Source organism: Chelonoidis abingdonii, chromosome 5, assembly GCF_003597395.2.
Source record: "Chelonoidis abingdonii isolate Lonesome George chromosome 5, CheloAbing_2.0, whole genome shotgun sequence".
Classification (NCBI taxonomy): Eukaryota; Metazoa; Chordata; order Testudines; family Testudinidae; genus Chelonoidis; species Chelonoidis abingdonii.
The window spans coordinates 107,794,467-107,807,813 of NC_133773.1; positions in this window are offsets into that span (position 1 = coordinate 107,794,467).

Sequence of the window (13,347 nt, forward strand, 5' to 3'; positions counted from 1 at the left end):
GCTAGGAACAGCTAAGATACTGCGCAGAACCCTCAAACTCCCAGGCCTCTGGTAGAGGACCCGAGGTTGAGGAAGACACATACCACCCATAGCGGTGAGAGGGGAATTTTTTTTTATATATATATATCTAATTACCAAGTCTTGGACAGACTGTGGTGGTGGCTTCCACACTGTAATGTATTCAGGAACCTGCAACCCATTGCTTTTCACTAGCTAGCTATGGCTTTGGTTCGAGCCATAAATTTTGATATGTTAGCCTAATACGACTTTTTTCAGTTGCACATTTATTAGCTTAGCAAATCCTCCCCTCACCACCAAAAACAAACAAACAAAAAAGCAATAAAACTTTTGCAAAATGAATTGCCCACAGACAGCATACTATTATCAAAGGGTCACAGCTATGTCAAATCAAAGTCAACTTTTTCCAGAATGCTCAAAAGTCCTTCTTCACAAACTCAATCTTTCTTTCCCCTGCCATTTTACTTTTACACTGTTCAAAAACTGCTTAAAAGTTCGTTTGGTTTTGTTTTTTAAATAATTGAAAAAAATTATGAAAAAGGCTGAAGATTGAACCATTGTTGCTCTTACTTCTCAAAAAATTCATTATCAGGCAAAGACCAAGCATAGACTATATCACCGTGAAAAGTAAATGTTACAGAAAGCTAGGAACAGTTGAAAAGAGGTTGTTAGAATGGAAAGCATTCTGCAACCTTAACTATAGCAATCATTGTCACTCCCACAACTTGTAATTTGTTGTATAATAGAATATGAATAACCTTCCATACACTTCATTTGCATTTAAAAACACTTAATATTCTGTATTTTTCCAGATCAGGTAGTTCTATATTTTAAAATTACTAAAATAAAGGAGGCACATCTTGAACTCTTGTGTCTGACAGAAGCAGAGAGTATAAAACTGGGAGCAGCAATAGCTGGAGGGCAGCCAACAGGGAAAGGAAGAGAAAGTTAATCAAATATATTTTAAAGATGAAAAAAAAAGGAACAGTTAGACAAAAAGGATGGGATAATATTCATGGGGTAAAACTAGATATTTATAAGAAATGTTCCCTCTTTCTTGCTATATTCCCCTTTTACTTCCTCCACCCACAGTTGGCTACCTTTCTCATCTCATCCTCCCTCCCCTTCTACCCCCTCTTCCTTCTCCCCTTTTGTCTCACCCCTGTACTACTTTTCTGCCATAACACCCCTCCCTCTCCCTTTCCATCTGCTTTCCCCTTATAATCCACTGAATTCATCATGTCTTCCAACTTCTATTAAGTATAATATAAATGCTATAATATATATATATATTCAAACTTGCATTGCTAAAGTTATCACATTTTCTCAGTGTCCTCTCCTCCTATACTCTCACCCTTTCTTTAGTTGTCTCCCAAGTTGTGTTTTGTCCATTGTGAACGAGTTATCTTTTTATTTGTTCTGTGAGCTCCTGGGCATTCTTTTAGGTCATGGAAACAACAATAGCAACCAAAGTCAACATCTGTGACTGATATCTGCACTTTAGCTGGGACCCCCTAGAAACAGAAACTGTATTTTTGGATGGTGGAAATCTACCCCCCAAAGTATGTAATAATTAAACCAATTCCAAAGAAACCCTTGTTCAATGCACTTCCCGTCAGCGTCCAGCCCAAGTTGGAGAAGCTGATCATTCAATCAGCAAACCAAATTCAGTGATGAATTCTGGTAATGTGCAACCTGAGGCATGTTGTGCATACAATAAGAAGAATACTAGTGATCTCTTGTATAATCACCTGTGTTTAACTTCTTTTTAACTATGCAAATAAAGAAGCTAGTAGAAATGTTTTGGACTTCTCTCAACCAAACTTCAAGCCACAACATGCTACTACGGTTGCCAACCCTCCAGGATTGTAATGGAGACTCCACGAATTAAAGATTAATCTTTAATTAAAGATTATGTCATGGGATGAAACATCCAGGAATACGTCCAACCAAAACTGGCAACCCTTAACATTACAGAGGCAGCACTAGTAATTCTGATAGATTAATTCTTCTTGTCCATAAACAGGAGAAGGATATCTATGTGCATTCTGATTGACCTCACTATGACATTTGATATCATTAACCTCAAAATACTCCTTTCCCATCTCCAAGATTTAAGGGAGGATTGGTTGAAAATTTTCAACTAAATAATCTTTTGTTGCAAAAAGTGTCTGCTTTCCACAGAAAATTGTATATATTTTGTCCAACAAAATCCACAGAAAATAAACAAACATCCTCAAAACACACATGATTTTGGTATTCTGACCAAATGGAAAATGTTCAATTTGGAAATGCCCTCACAGTGCCTCATGGAAGCAGTAATTTGGGTATCTCATGCTTCCATTTTCTTCTATGGGCCAGTGTCCCTGGCTGGACTTCATCTACCATGAGACACTGAAGCCAGGGACTCCCATAATACATCGTTATAGCACAGAAAAAGGGTAGGCTGTGCTGCCATTTGGGAAATGTAGTCTACCTAGGGGCCCAGGCCCACAGAGAACAATGGAGTCTTGAGGTATCTGAACTACAACAACCACAAGACACTGGAGCAACATTTCCGAATCAAAATGTGGAGAAAAAAACACATTTTTTCTGTTGAAACTTTTGACAAAAAATACATTTTTCATTTTCATCAAAGTAGTTTCGGGGGCAGGGGGGCTGGACCTTGTTTTCTTATTTGCTTTTCTCAGAGGTAAATGGAAACACCCTGAAATAGATCAATTCTTTCTCTCAAACCAAATCTAGAGAGGTTTTTGGGACAACTTTTCCTCCACCATCAGACCCCTCATCTGCAGAGTTTCATAAGGCTCAATTGTCTCCCCTATATCATTCAATGTGAAGCTGTTTGGCAAGACAACATGGACTGAAGTGTTAGCAATAAACTGGAGATGTAGCAATAAACTACATCTCTCTTACATCATCAAATTGCGGTATTGAGAGGATTCAACCCTATCTGCATCTTTAGGTGTCTAAATACCTTTAACAATCTAAGTGGTTCTAAGTGACTAGTTATACAGGTAGTCATCTGGGACAGAATCCAGATTTCCACAGTCCAAACTGGTGCACTAAGCACTGGACTGTCATTCCTCTCATATAATGGCTTCTCTACCAACCTTTAACTGGGGCCAGGGTTGAGGGCATGGCTAAGAAAAAGGAGAGATTGCCAGGCTCACTAGTAACATACTCTCAATCCTGTGAGACTGACCTAGGTATACAGCTGGCCTTGAACTGGAGAAGTGCAGTGCCACATTTTTACCTACTCCTCACCCCCATGCTGCACTGTCTACTCCTCAGCCACTGCTGAGGATCAGAATTTCTATGTTCTACTTCCCCTGATGTTCTCTTTGTGCAGAAAATTCCACACAAAACAGCAATTTCATAGACTCCCTGCAAACTCCAGTTGGGAAAATCTCTGGTGCGTTTACTTTTAATAGAAATATTTTTGCACATCTTTAATCTTCAACCTCTAAATTACTAGGAAATATAACTACTTGTCCATATTAGCTATCACAGTTATTTTGTTTTGTTTATTTGTTTGTAAAGAAAGCATTCTGCAGTGTTTATTTTCAGATTTTTTTTCCACTGGTTTTATGTTTATATGTATTTTGAATGTAACCTTTTCCATGAACTTTGATTTGAGTTAAAGGATCCCTGGGAACAGGGTTCTGGAATCAAGAGTGAGAAAACTAGTGTCATTTTTAATACCAAATAGCCTTTATTCATCCTTAAAAGTGATTCATGAGCCTGACCACCTTCTAACATACAACACGCATTCCATATTTCAGAAATGAGTACAGTAATCTTGGTTTAAATTGTCTCATCAGTACATTGATGAATTGTTTATTAAGAAGGGCCAGGAAAATGGCAGAGCTACTAGAAAAATTTCTAATGGAACATGTTGCTATCTGCAAATTGAAATAATAATTGTGGGAACATGTTGATTAAAGATTAGAAGAAAATAGTAGCATTTGTGCCGGGCTGATGGTGTTTTCCCTCCTGTCATTATTAGTGCATAATTCCCTCTGGTTATCAGCCTGTGGGTTTCTTCCCTCTTTCTGTCCTTAGCCTGGGGATTGCTAACCTTTCCAGCCCAGGAGTTTCCCCCAACCATATTATCATTATTGTGGGGATTTCCTCTCCACTTGACATCAGCACCGGGTTTTTTTTTCCCTCTCTCTCCCCTCAGGGAGCAAAGATCAGTGCTGGGAGAGAGGGTAGCAGAGGAACCAAGGTGTTCCCAAATTGGAATTTTCCCTTTCATAAGAAATTTCAAGGTTCAACGTTTCATTTCAGATGGAAACAAAATCTTAGAATTTCCCACAGTATATAAATTCTGCTTTCAAGCTTGCTCTAGAAAATATGTTTCAGCCACATTAGAGAGCTCACGTGTTTTGAAACCCCCATAAGGTGTGATGTCATATTTGGTGTGTTAGTTCTTCATGGAGAGATGTGAGTATTGCATAACATTGTGTCTGCTGCATTTTTGTGCCAATGTCACACTTTTACCCCATCTAGTGGACCTCAAGCTTCTTCTGCTTGGGAGTCAACTTTACTCTCTCTTTTTCCCCACTGAGAAAAATTTGGAGGAATCTCTGAGGGAAACCTCATGGAACTTTCCACTCCCTTGAGGACTGAAGAGGCAGAATTGGCCAATGATGTTCCAAAATGACAGGAGTTGGTATGGGAGAGGGGTGGTACAGGCTAAGTGGTGCTCTTACTCTGTGTATTTCCCAAGTAAACTTTCCTAGGAGGAAAGCCCTGGCTAGAATTTAAAGCTACCATCATTCAGGATGACTTGCCCCTCTATAAAGATACTAATGTCTTGGAAAATTAATTTAGTTTTGGGGCTTCGAAGCTCTTGAAAGAGTTTGCAGTCTGGTAAAACAGAACTGTATTTATTAAACCAGCTTTATAATTACTCTGTTGATGTAAAAGTCCCCTATGTGCATTATTACAGGTCATGAGTTCAACATCACAAAATACACTAATTATAGCACTTAAAGTCAAGTGGAGTAATGATATTACCTCAATTTGTTTTCATCAATATTCTCTCTAAAAATAAGTAGGAATACCTAAACAATAATTATTGTAATGGAAGAGAACCACTGTGGAGTGTTTCTTTAGGGGCTATTTTGTTTTGTTTTGTGCTATTTGCTTTTTAAGCAGAACTCTTCATTGATTCAATAAGTACTCAAGAATTACTGGCACAATGTGGTTCAGATAAATCATGCAGCATAGTATATTATTGCTAAATAAAATCATATTCCCTGGAATGGAGTTACTACTCCTTGAGATCTTGCATTGGCTCCTCTTGACAATGGGCAAATTATTTATTACTAATAAATTATCTATTGCATTTACCTCCTAACCTTTTTCTTTCTTTTTTTTAGTACAGAGTGTATTCTCAAATATATTTGACAGAACAGTGGCTGTTTACCTGGGATTCCTGTAAAAGGGATCTGCCTCTGAGCAGTATTTTCCTATCAGTGTTCAGGAATTCAGAACTGCTGTATAACTTCTATATAAAAAAATTACACTAACACCTGACTCCATTCTGTGCCATTCTGACAATTGACCTGCAACATTCTGATTTTCAGCTACTGCTTGGCCAAGGAAGCCACAATATAATGAATAAATAAATCAATGCATAATTTAGGAGTGAGAGAGAGAGAGAGATACAAGATATATACGTAACATCCATATCTCATTAGTGTAACTCTTGCTGTAACATACTTCTTCCCATAACCTTTGCTCGTTATCTTCCTTTACAATGTTGTTTCTAAAACAGATCTCAGGCTGGTTAAGAGAAGTGTTATATTTTGGTTATCCTTTTACATTAACAAAATGGGGGGAGGGGAATTCACCACTGAACCTAGGACCAGATGGCAAATATTTCTTGTTTCTATATCTACTGATATATCATATCATATATCATATATTTGTATCTGGAAAATAACTCAAAAGTTTTTTTCTTTTTTTTCTGATTATTCACTACTAATAAATATTATCTATGACAGGTGTTTAGTATTTGTGTGATTGCAGTAATATTAAGACTAAGTAAAAAAAACAACACCATGTAATTTGACGCCAGTTCCTGATTTAAATGGTAATTCTTACTTATACCCAAATGAATTTCAAAAAGATTTGTAATAGGCTTTGAACTTTAGTGAATAACCTTCTTCATGGGGACAGGCTTATTGCTGTTCACATCTTATACTTGTGGCTGGCAGGGAGATTTTGTTGCTGCACTGAGCACCCAGGCCTGTCGTTAATGAAGCAGTCAGGGAAATTATAACATCGGCCAAGCACCAGAAGAGGATGATCATTTACATTATTATATGTAAATATTGTCCAGCTATACTGAAAGAAGGACAAGAAACATTTGACATGGATTTTATCAGGCTGCAACTTTATTATTAGATGTCTGGGATTGCCCGGCAGATAAAAGTGTACAGTGCAGGTAACCCTATGTTTATTCTGTAATTACCCAGGGGGCTTTTACCAGCTCCCCCTCTTTTTCCATTCAGTCCTTCCAGCAAATCCATTGCTGGAAACTTACCATCAACCTCCCTGCCCCCACCCATAGGATGGTTAAGATGGACTATAAGAAAGAAGGGTTGGCTCCCTGCCGTACCAATCATAGGAATCCCCTACTGCCCCCCATCCACATTTTTTCCTTTCACAAACACCTATTTTTAAGTCCTTTTCCAAGCCATTTATCTGGTCACTATATATGTTTCCTGTGGAGTACCTGCACTGGACATCCGCCCTATACTTAAATAATAAGTTGTGACATATATCCTACTGCCTTTCATGCCATGCATGAATAAAGGCCTTCCTGAACCTGCTGCGTGGAAGGCAAACAAACCCCAACTGCACCCAAGACAATATGGTGGTAAGTGAAAAAATCCACCTCCCTCCAAAAAAGAGCAGCTAGCATAATGCCCACAGCAGGTCTTGACCAAATCTGGAATTTTATCACCTAAAGAGGAAGGAGGATGGGTCCTGCTTTAGCCTGTCCATGTAAAAGGGAGGCTTGAAGCACAGAGCTGTGCCTTTTAAACCCTGCAATCCCAGGAGAGGAGTCAGTGAGCATGTTGAACCTTTTGCAGCAGTTTTCATCTCTTTCCTCCTGCCCCACACACACCCCTCACCTGTCAAAAGCACTGTTCCCTTCATTCAGCCAGCCAGGGAAGAGAAGTAAAAAAACAAAACTGGCCAGAATTATGTAGCTAGTAGAGGGAAGAATAAAGAGCAGCTACAATGTATAGTTTAAATAAATGGATTCATTGCTATTTGGGAACCTACTCAGGTTCTAAGAGACTAAAGACAGCAAAGATTCTTATGGAATAATCATTTCCAGTAAAATGTTTATAGTGGACATTTGCAACTAATTACCAGTACTTCAGCAGTCATGATATTTCCTGCCTTAAGAAAGTAAAGGATAGTGTATGAATGTAGTATAATCATTAATTGGGCAATGGATTAAAATGTAGAGATTTTAGTGTTGTCTATTATATATTTTTTCATGATTGGGAAAACTAAAATGACTGAACAAATTTTGCTAAAACTTTCCCAGTAAACTTCATTCCAGATGAGGATGAAGAAATGTGAACTAAAAAGTCACAGGAAATTCTGAGCAACTAAAAAAGAGTAGTGTGAATAGAAACCACAATTCAACTGTACTACACTGAGAAATAACAGCAACAGAGATATGAATATGGAATGCAACAGGTTCCAGCCATGCCCCTGCCACTGTCTAGCTTACTGTCTTTAAACACTGCTGATGGGGTGTGTTGGAGACAGCCTCCCTTGAGAATGTTAATCTGGAAGAAGTCTGTCTGTGTAAGCCACAATTACTCCTAGGTCTCAGGGCAGCATCTACAGGTAATCAGATATTAAGGTGATAAGCCTAAAATAAATATCTATGTAGGAAAGAAGGCAGTGTTCCCTCTAATTTTTCCTATGCATGTGTGGAATTAACTTTATGTGCACCAATATGGAGGTGACATGTGACATAACAAAATTCATGTGGTGGCAGGAGGGGAGACGAGGGGTTCTGAGTGTGGGAGGAAGCTCAGGGTTGGGACGGGGGGGCAGGGAGTAAGGAATCTGGCTGGGGGTGTGGCCTCTAGAGTGGGGCTGGGGATGAGGGACTCAGGGCTGGGACAGAGGGTTGGAGCATGAGGGGGTGAGGGCTTCCACTGGGGGATGTGGCTGGGGATGAGGGGTTCGGGGTGTGATGGGGAGAGAGGACTCCCCTCAGGTCTCTCTTGCCGCAGCAGCAGCACCTGGGCTGGGGGTGTGTGCCTCCCCCTGCCTCAGCAGCTCCGGGGCTGGAATGGGTTCATGAGATGTAGGAGGTGCCTCTCCTATGGCTGCAGAGGTCTGTGCTGAGTTGGGCCCGGGGGAGGGGCATGTCTCTCCTGGCCATGGCAGGGCCAGGCCAGACTGGGTTGGGGCTGAGGGAGGGATCCACAGTGCTGGGCTGGATTGGGGCCTGAGGAGGCGTGCCTCTCTCCTGGCTGTGGCAGGTCCAGGCCAGGGCTTGGGGAGAGGAATTTCTCCCTGCCATAACCCTGAGCACCTGTGTGGTGCATAATAGGCTGCTGCGCAGCTGCACAGCTTGGAAGGAACTTAGGAAGAGGGTACTTACCTTTTGAAATAGGTACATCTACTGGCTGGTACAAGAAGGGACAGGAATAAGTAACCACATCCCAGTTTCATCACCTTCCTTGGGGAAGCTAGCACTGTTAGTAACAATAGCTTGGAGAGCTTGGAGTGTTCCTCCATTCCACATGCTTTTTAGAGATTGCATCCAAGGCAAGGTTGTAAGTGGGGAAGATGGTTCCTTGCGCCCTCTTCCTACTTGTGCCCTAATGGAGGGCCATCCATGAACTCCCTCTAGCTTATTATTCTCAGGATAACTGCTTTAATTAATACGGTTGTCACAACTTTCTAATGCAAATTCTATTTAGTCTGGAATATAAGGAAGTTGGTTTCATCTCAAAGGTATATGACCTTTTTTTTAAGTTTTAGGAAAATCTATTCAATCATTTTTAATTCTTGTATATAAATAAATAAGGATATTTATAATATCCAGTCTAACATTTCTTTGTTGTGAAAACCAGACAGGTCTTTCATGATTCCCCTCTGCTCGCACCATATTTTAACCAGCCCTGGGACATAAGGGAAAGAAGTATTTATTTCTAATCAGAAATATTGTTCATGAAGAGTTCATCATCTTAACAAGGTTTGTTCAAACTTGGCATGCTTTGTAGACTGGACTGAGATCTAAGGAATATGTTATGTTTGAAGAAAACTGGTTCTGTAGTTCTGAAGTAATAAACATTATACTTTTTTCATGTATTCATGATAGGTTTCCTCCCATCTCTGTTATGGCCGGGGGGAACGTAAGCAATGGACTTTTCTGTTAGATTTTTCTGATAAAACTAAATCTTTAAACAGTGGCAGAACTCTTAAGCACTGGGATCAACTTAAATCTATGGATTGTGTTTAATATTGTGTGGGCGTAATGTACTTTCATAGATTGAAACTAAGAGAACATAAGTTATTCAGAAAGTTAGTGATGATTTTGACAAGAGTAGCTTTATAATCATAAACAACGTCTTCCTTAGTGATCTGTTCTTCTCATGTGTGGGTAAAATAGGAGCTATGTTCATGCATCAAATGTTAGAGTTTTTTTTGTTACAAACAAGCACCTAAATAAACTACTGTCATTTCAATTGAATGGTAATACAATAGTTACCAGATTCAAAAACTACAGGTACACACCTACACATAAAAACCCAAGAAGAGAGCCTAGTTCATGAACTCCTACACATCACACATATATTCTACCTGTTACCAGAAAGGAAAGAGATGATCTGACATATTCCTCTTAGTTTGAATTGTATTTAAAATCCATCAGCATTTGACTTTACTCCTACAGCCACCTTTGGGAGAATGTCAAATCAAAATGTATTATTAACCTACAAGGAAAAAGAATAGAGACAGACATTCAGATTCTGTTCTGAGTTAAATCAGTGTACATCCATTGACATCAGTAGAGTTATTCCTATTTACTTCATGTAATGGAGATCACGATCTGCCCATTGTTTTGTTGTTAAATCATTCTTTAAAAAGCAAGATAAGAGCAAATTTATATAATGAAAGATTAATATTAGATGATTTGAAGGTTAAAGTTAACAATACCATGTTGTGTTACAATGTACAAAAGAGGTAATCTACATTAATTAATAATTCAATCAATAAATTAACATTGCATTTTTTTAATATGGGGTTTCTACGTGAAATGTCTAGGGGGGTGTGACCCTAAGAGCATCCCTATGCCAGAAGACAAGGGGGTCTCTGGGATCTACCAGTAAATTACAGCTGGCCTGACTAGCTCATTATTATAATCTGAACCTAAGAGGTGACAGGTAATATGTAATTGGCCAACCAATAAATCACTGGTCACTAATATGCTTGCACGATATATGTAGGTCAACTCACAAAGGGTTATAAAACTGTGCTGAAACTGATTAAAATGTATTTATCAACTCCCCCTGACACGCCAAGTTTAAAGTTTAATTTTTCTAGGCAAAGGAATGTGATTATGTCTGCCTGAATGTGTTTCCTATGTAAATTGAGAAAGGTATGATCAAAGACAAAGAAAAGCACATACTTGGCAAAAAAAGGAGAGCAAGTGTTGGGGGATGGAGATGGCAACCCCAGAAAGTTTCCCTGCCTCTTGAAGCAAGGCAAATGGGCTTTGAGAGAAATATTTTTCAAAGGTTTACTTGACTATAAAGAGAGGGGCAGAGAATCCCTAAGTTATTCTTCACCTGATGAAGCAAGGAAAACCTTGTGCCTTGGACTCTGTGAGAATCCTGACTAAATGCTAGACAGGAAAGTAAAGATCAGTGAGAAAACTAAAGACTGTAGCTTGTTAAATCCAGTCTTAGCCATTTGACAGTATATGTTTACTTTTGTTTATTTGTAGCCATTTCTATCTTTATCTCTTATCACTGAACTCACTCAAAATCTATCTTGTTCTGATTGCATAAACTTGTTTTACCTTTTATCTAAACCAACCCAGTGCTTTGATTGAATTGAATTGATTGCTGACTCCAGTCAAGATAAGAAATTGCTGCTTCTGTCTTCTTAAAAGAGCAGCAAACTTAATAAGTTCTGTGTATATTCCAGGAGAGAGTTGGACCCTGCAGGGAGACAGTCTGGGATGAATTTAAGAGTGGTGGGATGTGGTTGGAGTCACTCTGAAAACAATAATTGGATGGAGGAAGCCAGGGTATGACCTGCATATTTGTAGGCCGGCTGTTGGTGTCAGGGCTGTGATCCACAGCAGCATTGCATTTAAGGCACCCAGAGTTGCAGGGTAGGCAGTGACACAGCCCCTTACTGGTGTGGTTTGAACCTCAACATGTCACAGTGGGATAATGTGTTCTGAAAAGTGTCCTGAGGCAGAAAAAGACAATGCCGAATTGCATGGTTAAATCATTACAACAGCTGTATAACAAATCAAAACAATTAAATCTCTTACTCTAGTGTGACATTGCTGCTGTCTGATATTTAACATTTTCAACTCATTAATTTGTTAGACAGATTCCAAATTATTGCTTCTGAAGAAATATTTCCTGCCCTACAGGTCTAATAAATGATTCACCTTTAATGTTTTATAAAACTATATATAACACTGGTATTATATGATGCTGTTACATTCTTTGAGAAAAATAGCCAAAACACTTACGTCAGACTGATCTAAAACAAGAGATCTACAGATAGGATTGTGTCATAAAATTCAAACCTCAATCCAAACCCATTTTTATATTTGTTCAGATCCAAGGTTTTAGTGTGTTTAAGGTATGTCTACACACCACTTAAACACTGTGTCTGGCCTGGGTAAGCTTACTTAGGCTCATGGGCCTCTATCTGTGGGGCTGTAAAATTTCTGTATAGACGTTTAGGCTGGAGCTGGAGCCCAAGCTTTGGAAAACTGGGGGTGAGAGTTTCCAAGAGCTCAGGCTCCAGCCTGAGCCCAAAAATCTACACTGAATTTTTTTGTCCTGCACACTGAGCACTGTGAGCCAAAGTCAGCTGACTTGGGCTAGCTGCGGCCATGCCATGTGTCTTTAATTCCAGTTATAACCTTCAGTTATAAAAACTGAAACCACCTATAAAATTTGGATCTAGATCCTAATTTCTCCAAAATTCCGGCAGCTAAAGATTTGATTTGGCGTCATATGTGAAAAAGATCTGAGGCAAGCACCCCTACTGCTACATGCTAAAGTAAATCTCACATACAGTAATGGGATGAACTAGGCATCCTACTGGAGGCCTTAGGATCCTGCCACACCCATCCCATAAAGGAGCAGAAAACTCCTTTAAGCAGCCCCCAAAGTGGCTGCAGGGGAAACAGCCAGTTAGGGGCTAGTTAGGGGCCATATAAAAAGAAGCTGCAGAGACAGAGGCAGTCAGTTGTTGCCTGGATGTGAAGGAGAGAGAACTGTGTTCCTGATGGGCTGAAAGAGCAGCAGGACCATAGACAGCTCAGGGCAGGCAAAGAGGAGCAGAGCTAAGAAGGAATTCCTGGCTGGGTGTGGGGACTGAGCAAGGACTCAGCCCAGGCAGGGTTGCAGGAAGATAGAGTCTCCAGTGAGGAAGTTCTGGGGTTTTCAGCCTAATGCCAGGGCTGTAGACTCAGGAAGGGGTTTGTTCTGTTCCACGTAGAGACAGTGTGTGTGACTTGGCTGAAGGACTGAGTCACTGAAGACCCGCTGAAGAAACCATCAGTTAAGGGGATGCCCATGAGAGGTGGGCAGACTCTGTGACAGATACATTCTAAAGCTCCACTAGCAGCAACCTAAATGTTAGCTGAGGGAGAGGGTATGGCCACGGAGGAGAGTTCTATGATAAAAAGGGTACTGAGTTGGGCACTTATATAAAGGGGAAAAGATTCTTGATTGGCCGAATAGGAGGCACGGGGGAAGAAAGAGTTTGTATAATGTTCACCAGTTTCAGTATGATTTTTATAAGAATCACATACATGTTGGTTTTCTTCATGGTAGTGTGCAAATTTGAAATTCCAGGGAAAACTTGAGAGTGATCAACATGGCCAAACCAAATTTGCTGCCTTTTTTTTTTTCCCTTCTTCATCTCCAAAGTTAAGCAAATTAAAACTACTGTGTTTCAGGTAACAAGCAGCTCTACCAGTGAGTGAATTTTGCTGTATGGACCTGCATGTATCCTTTGGCCTTCATTTTGTTACACAAATATTGCTATTGTTGAAGCATTTTTACTGGTTTAAAA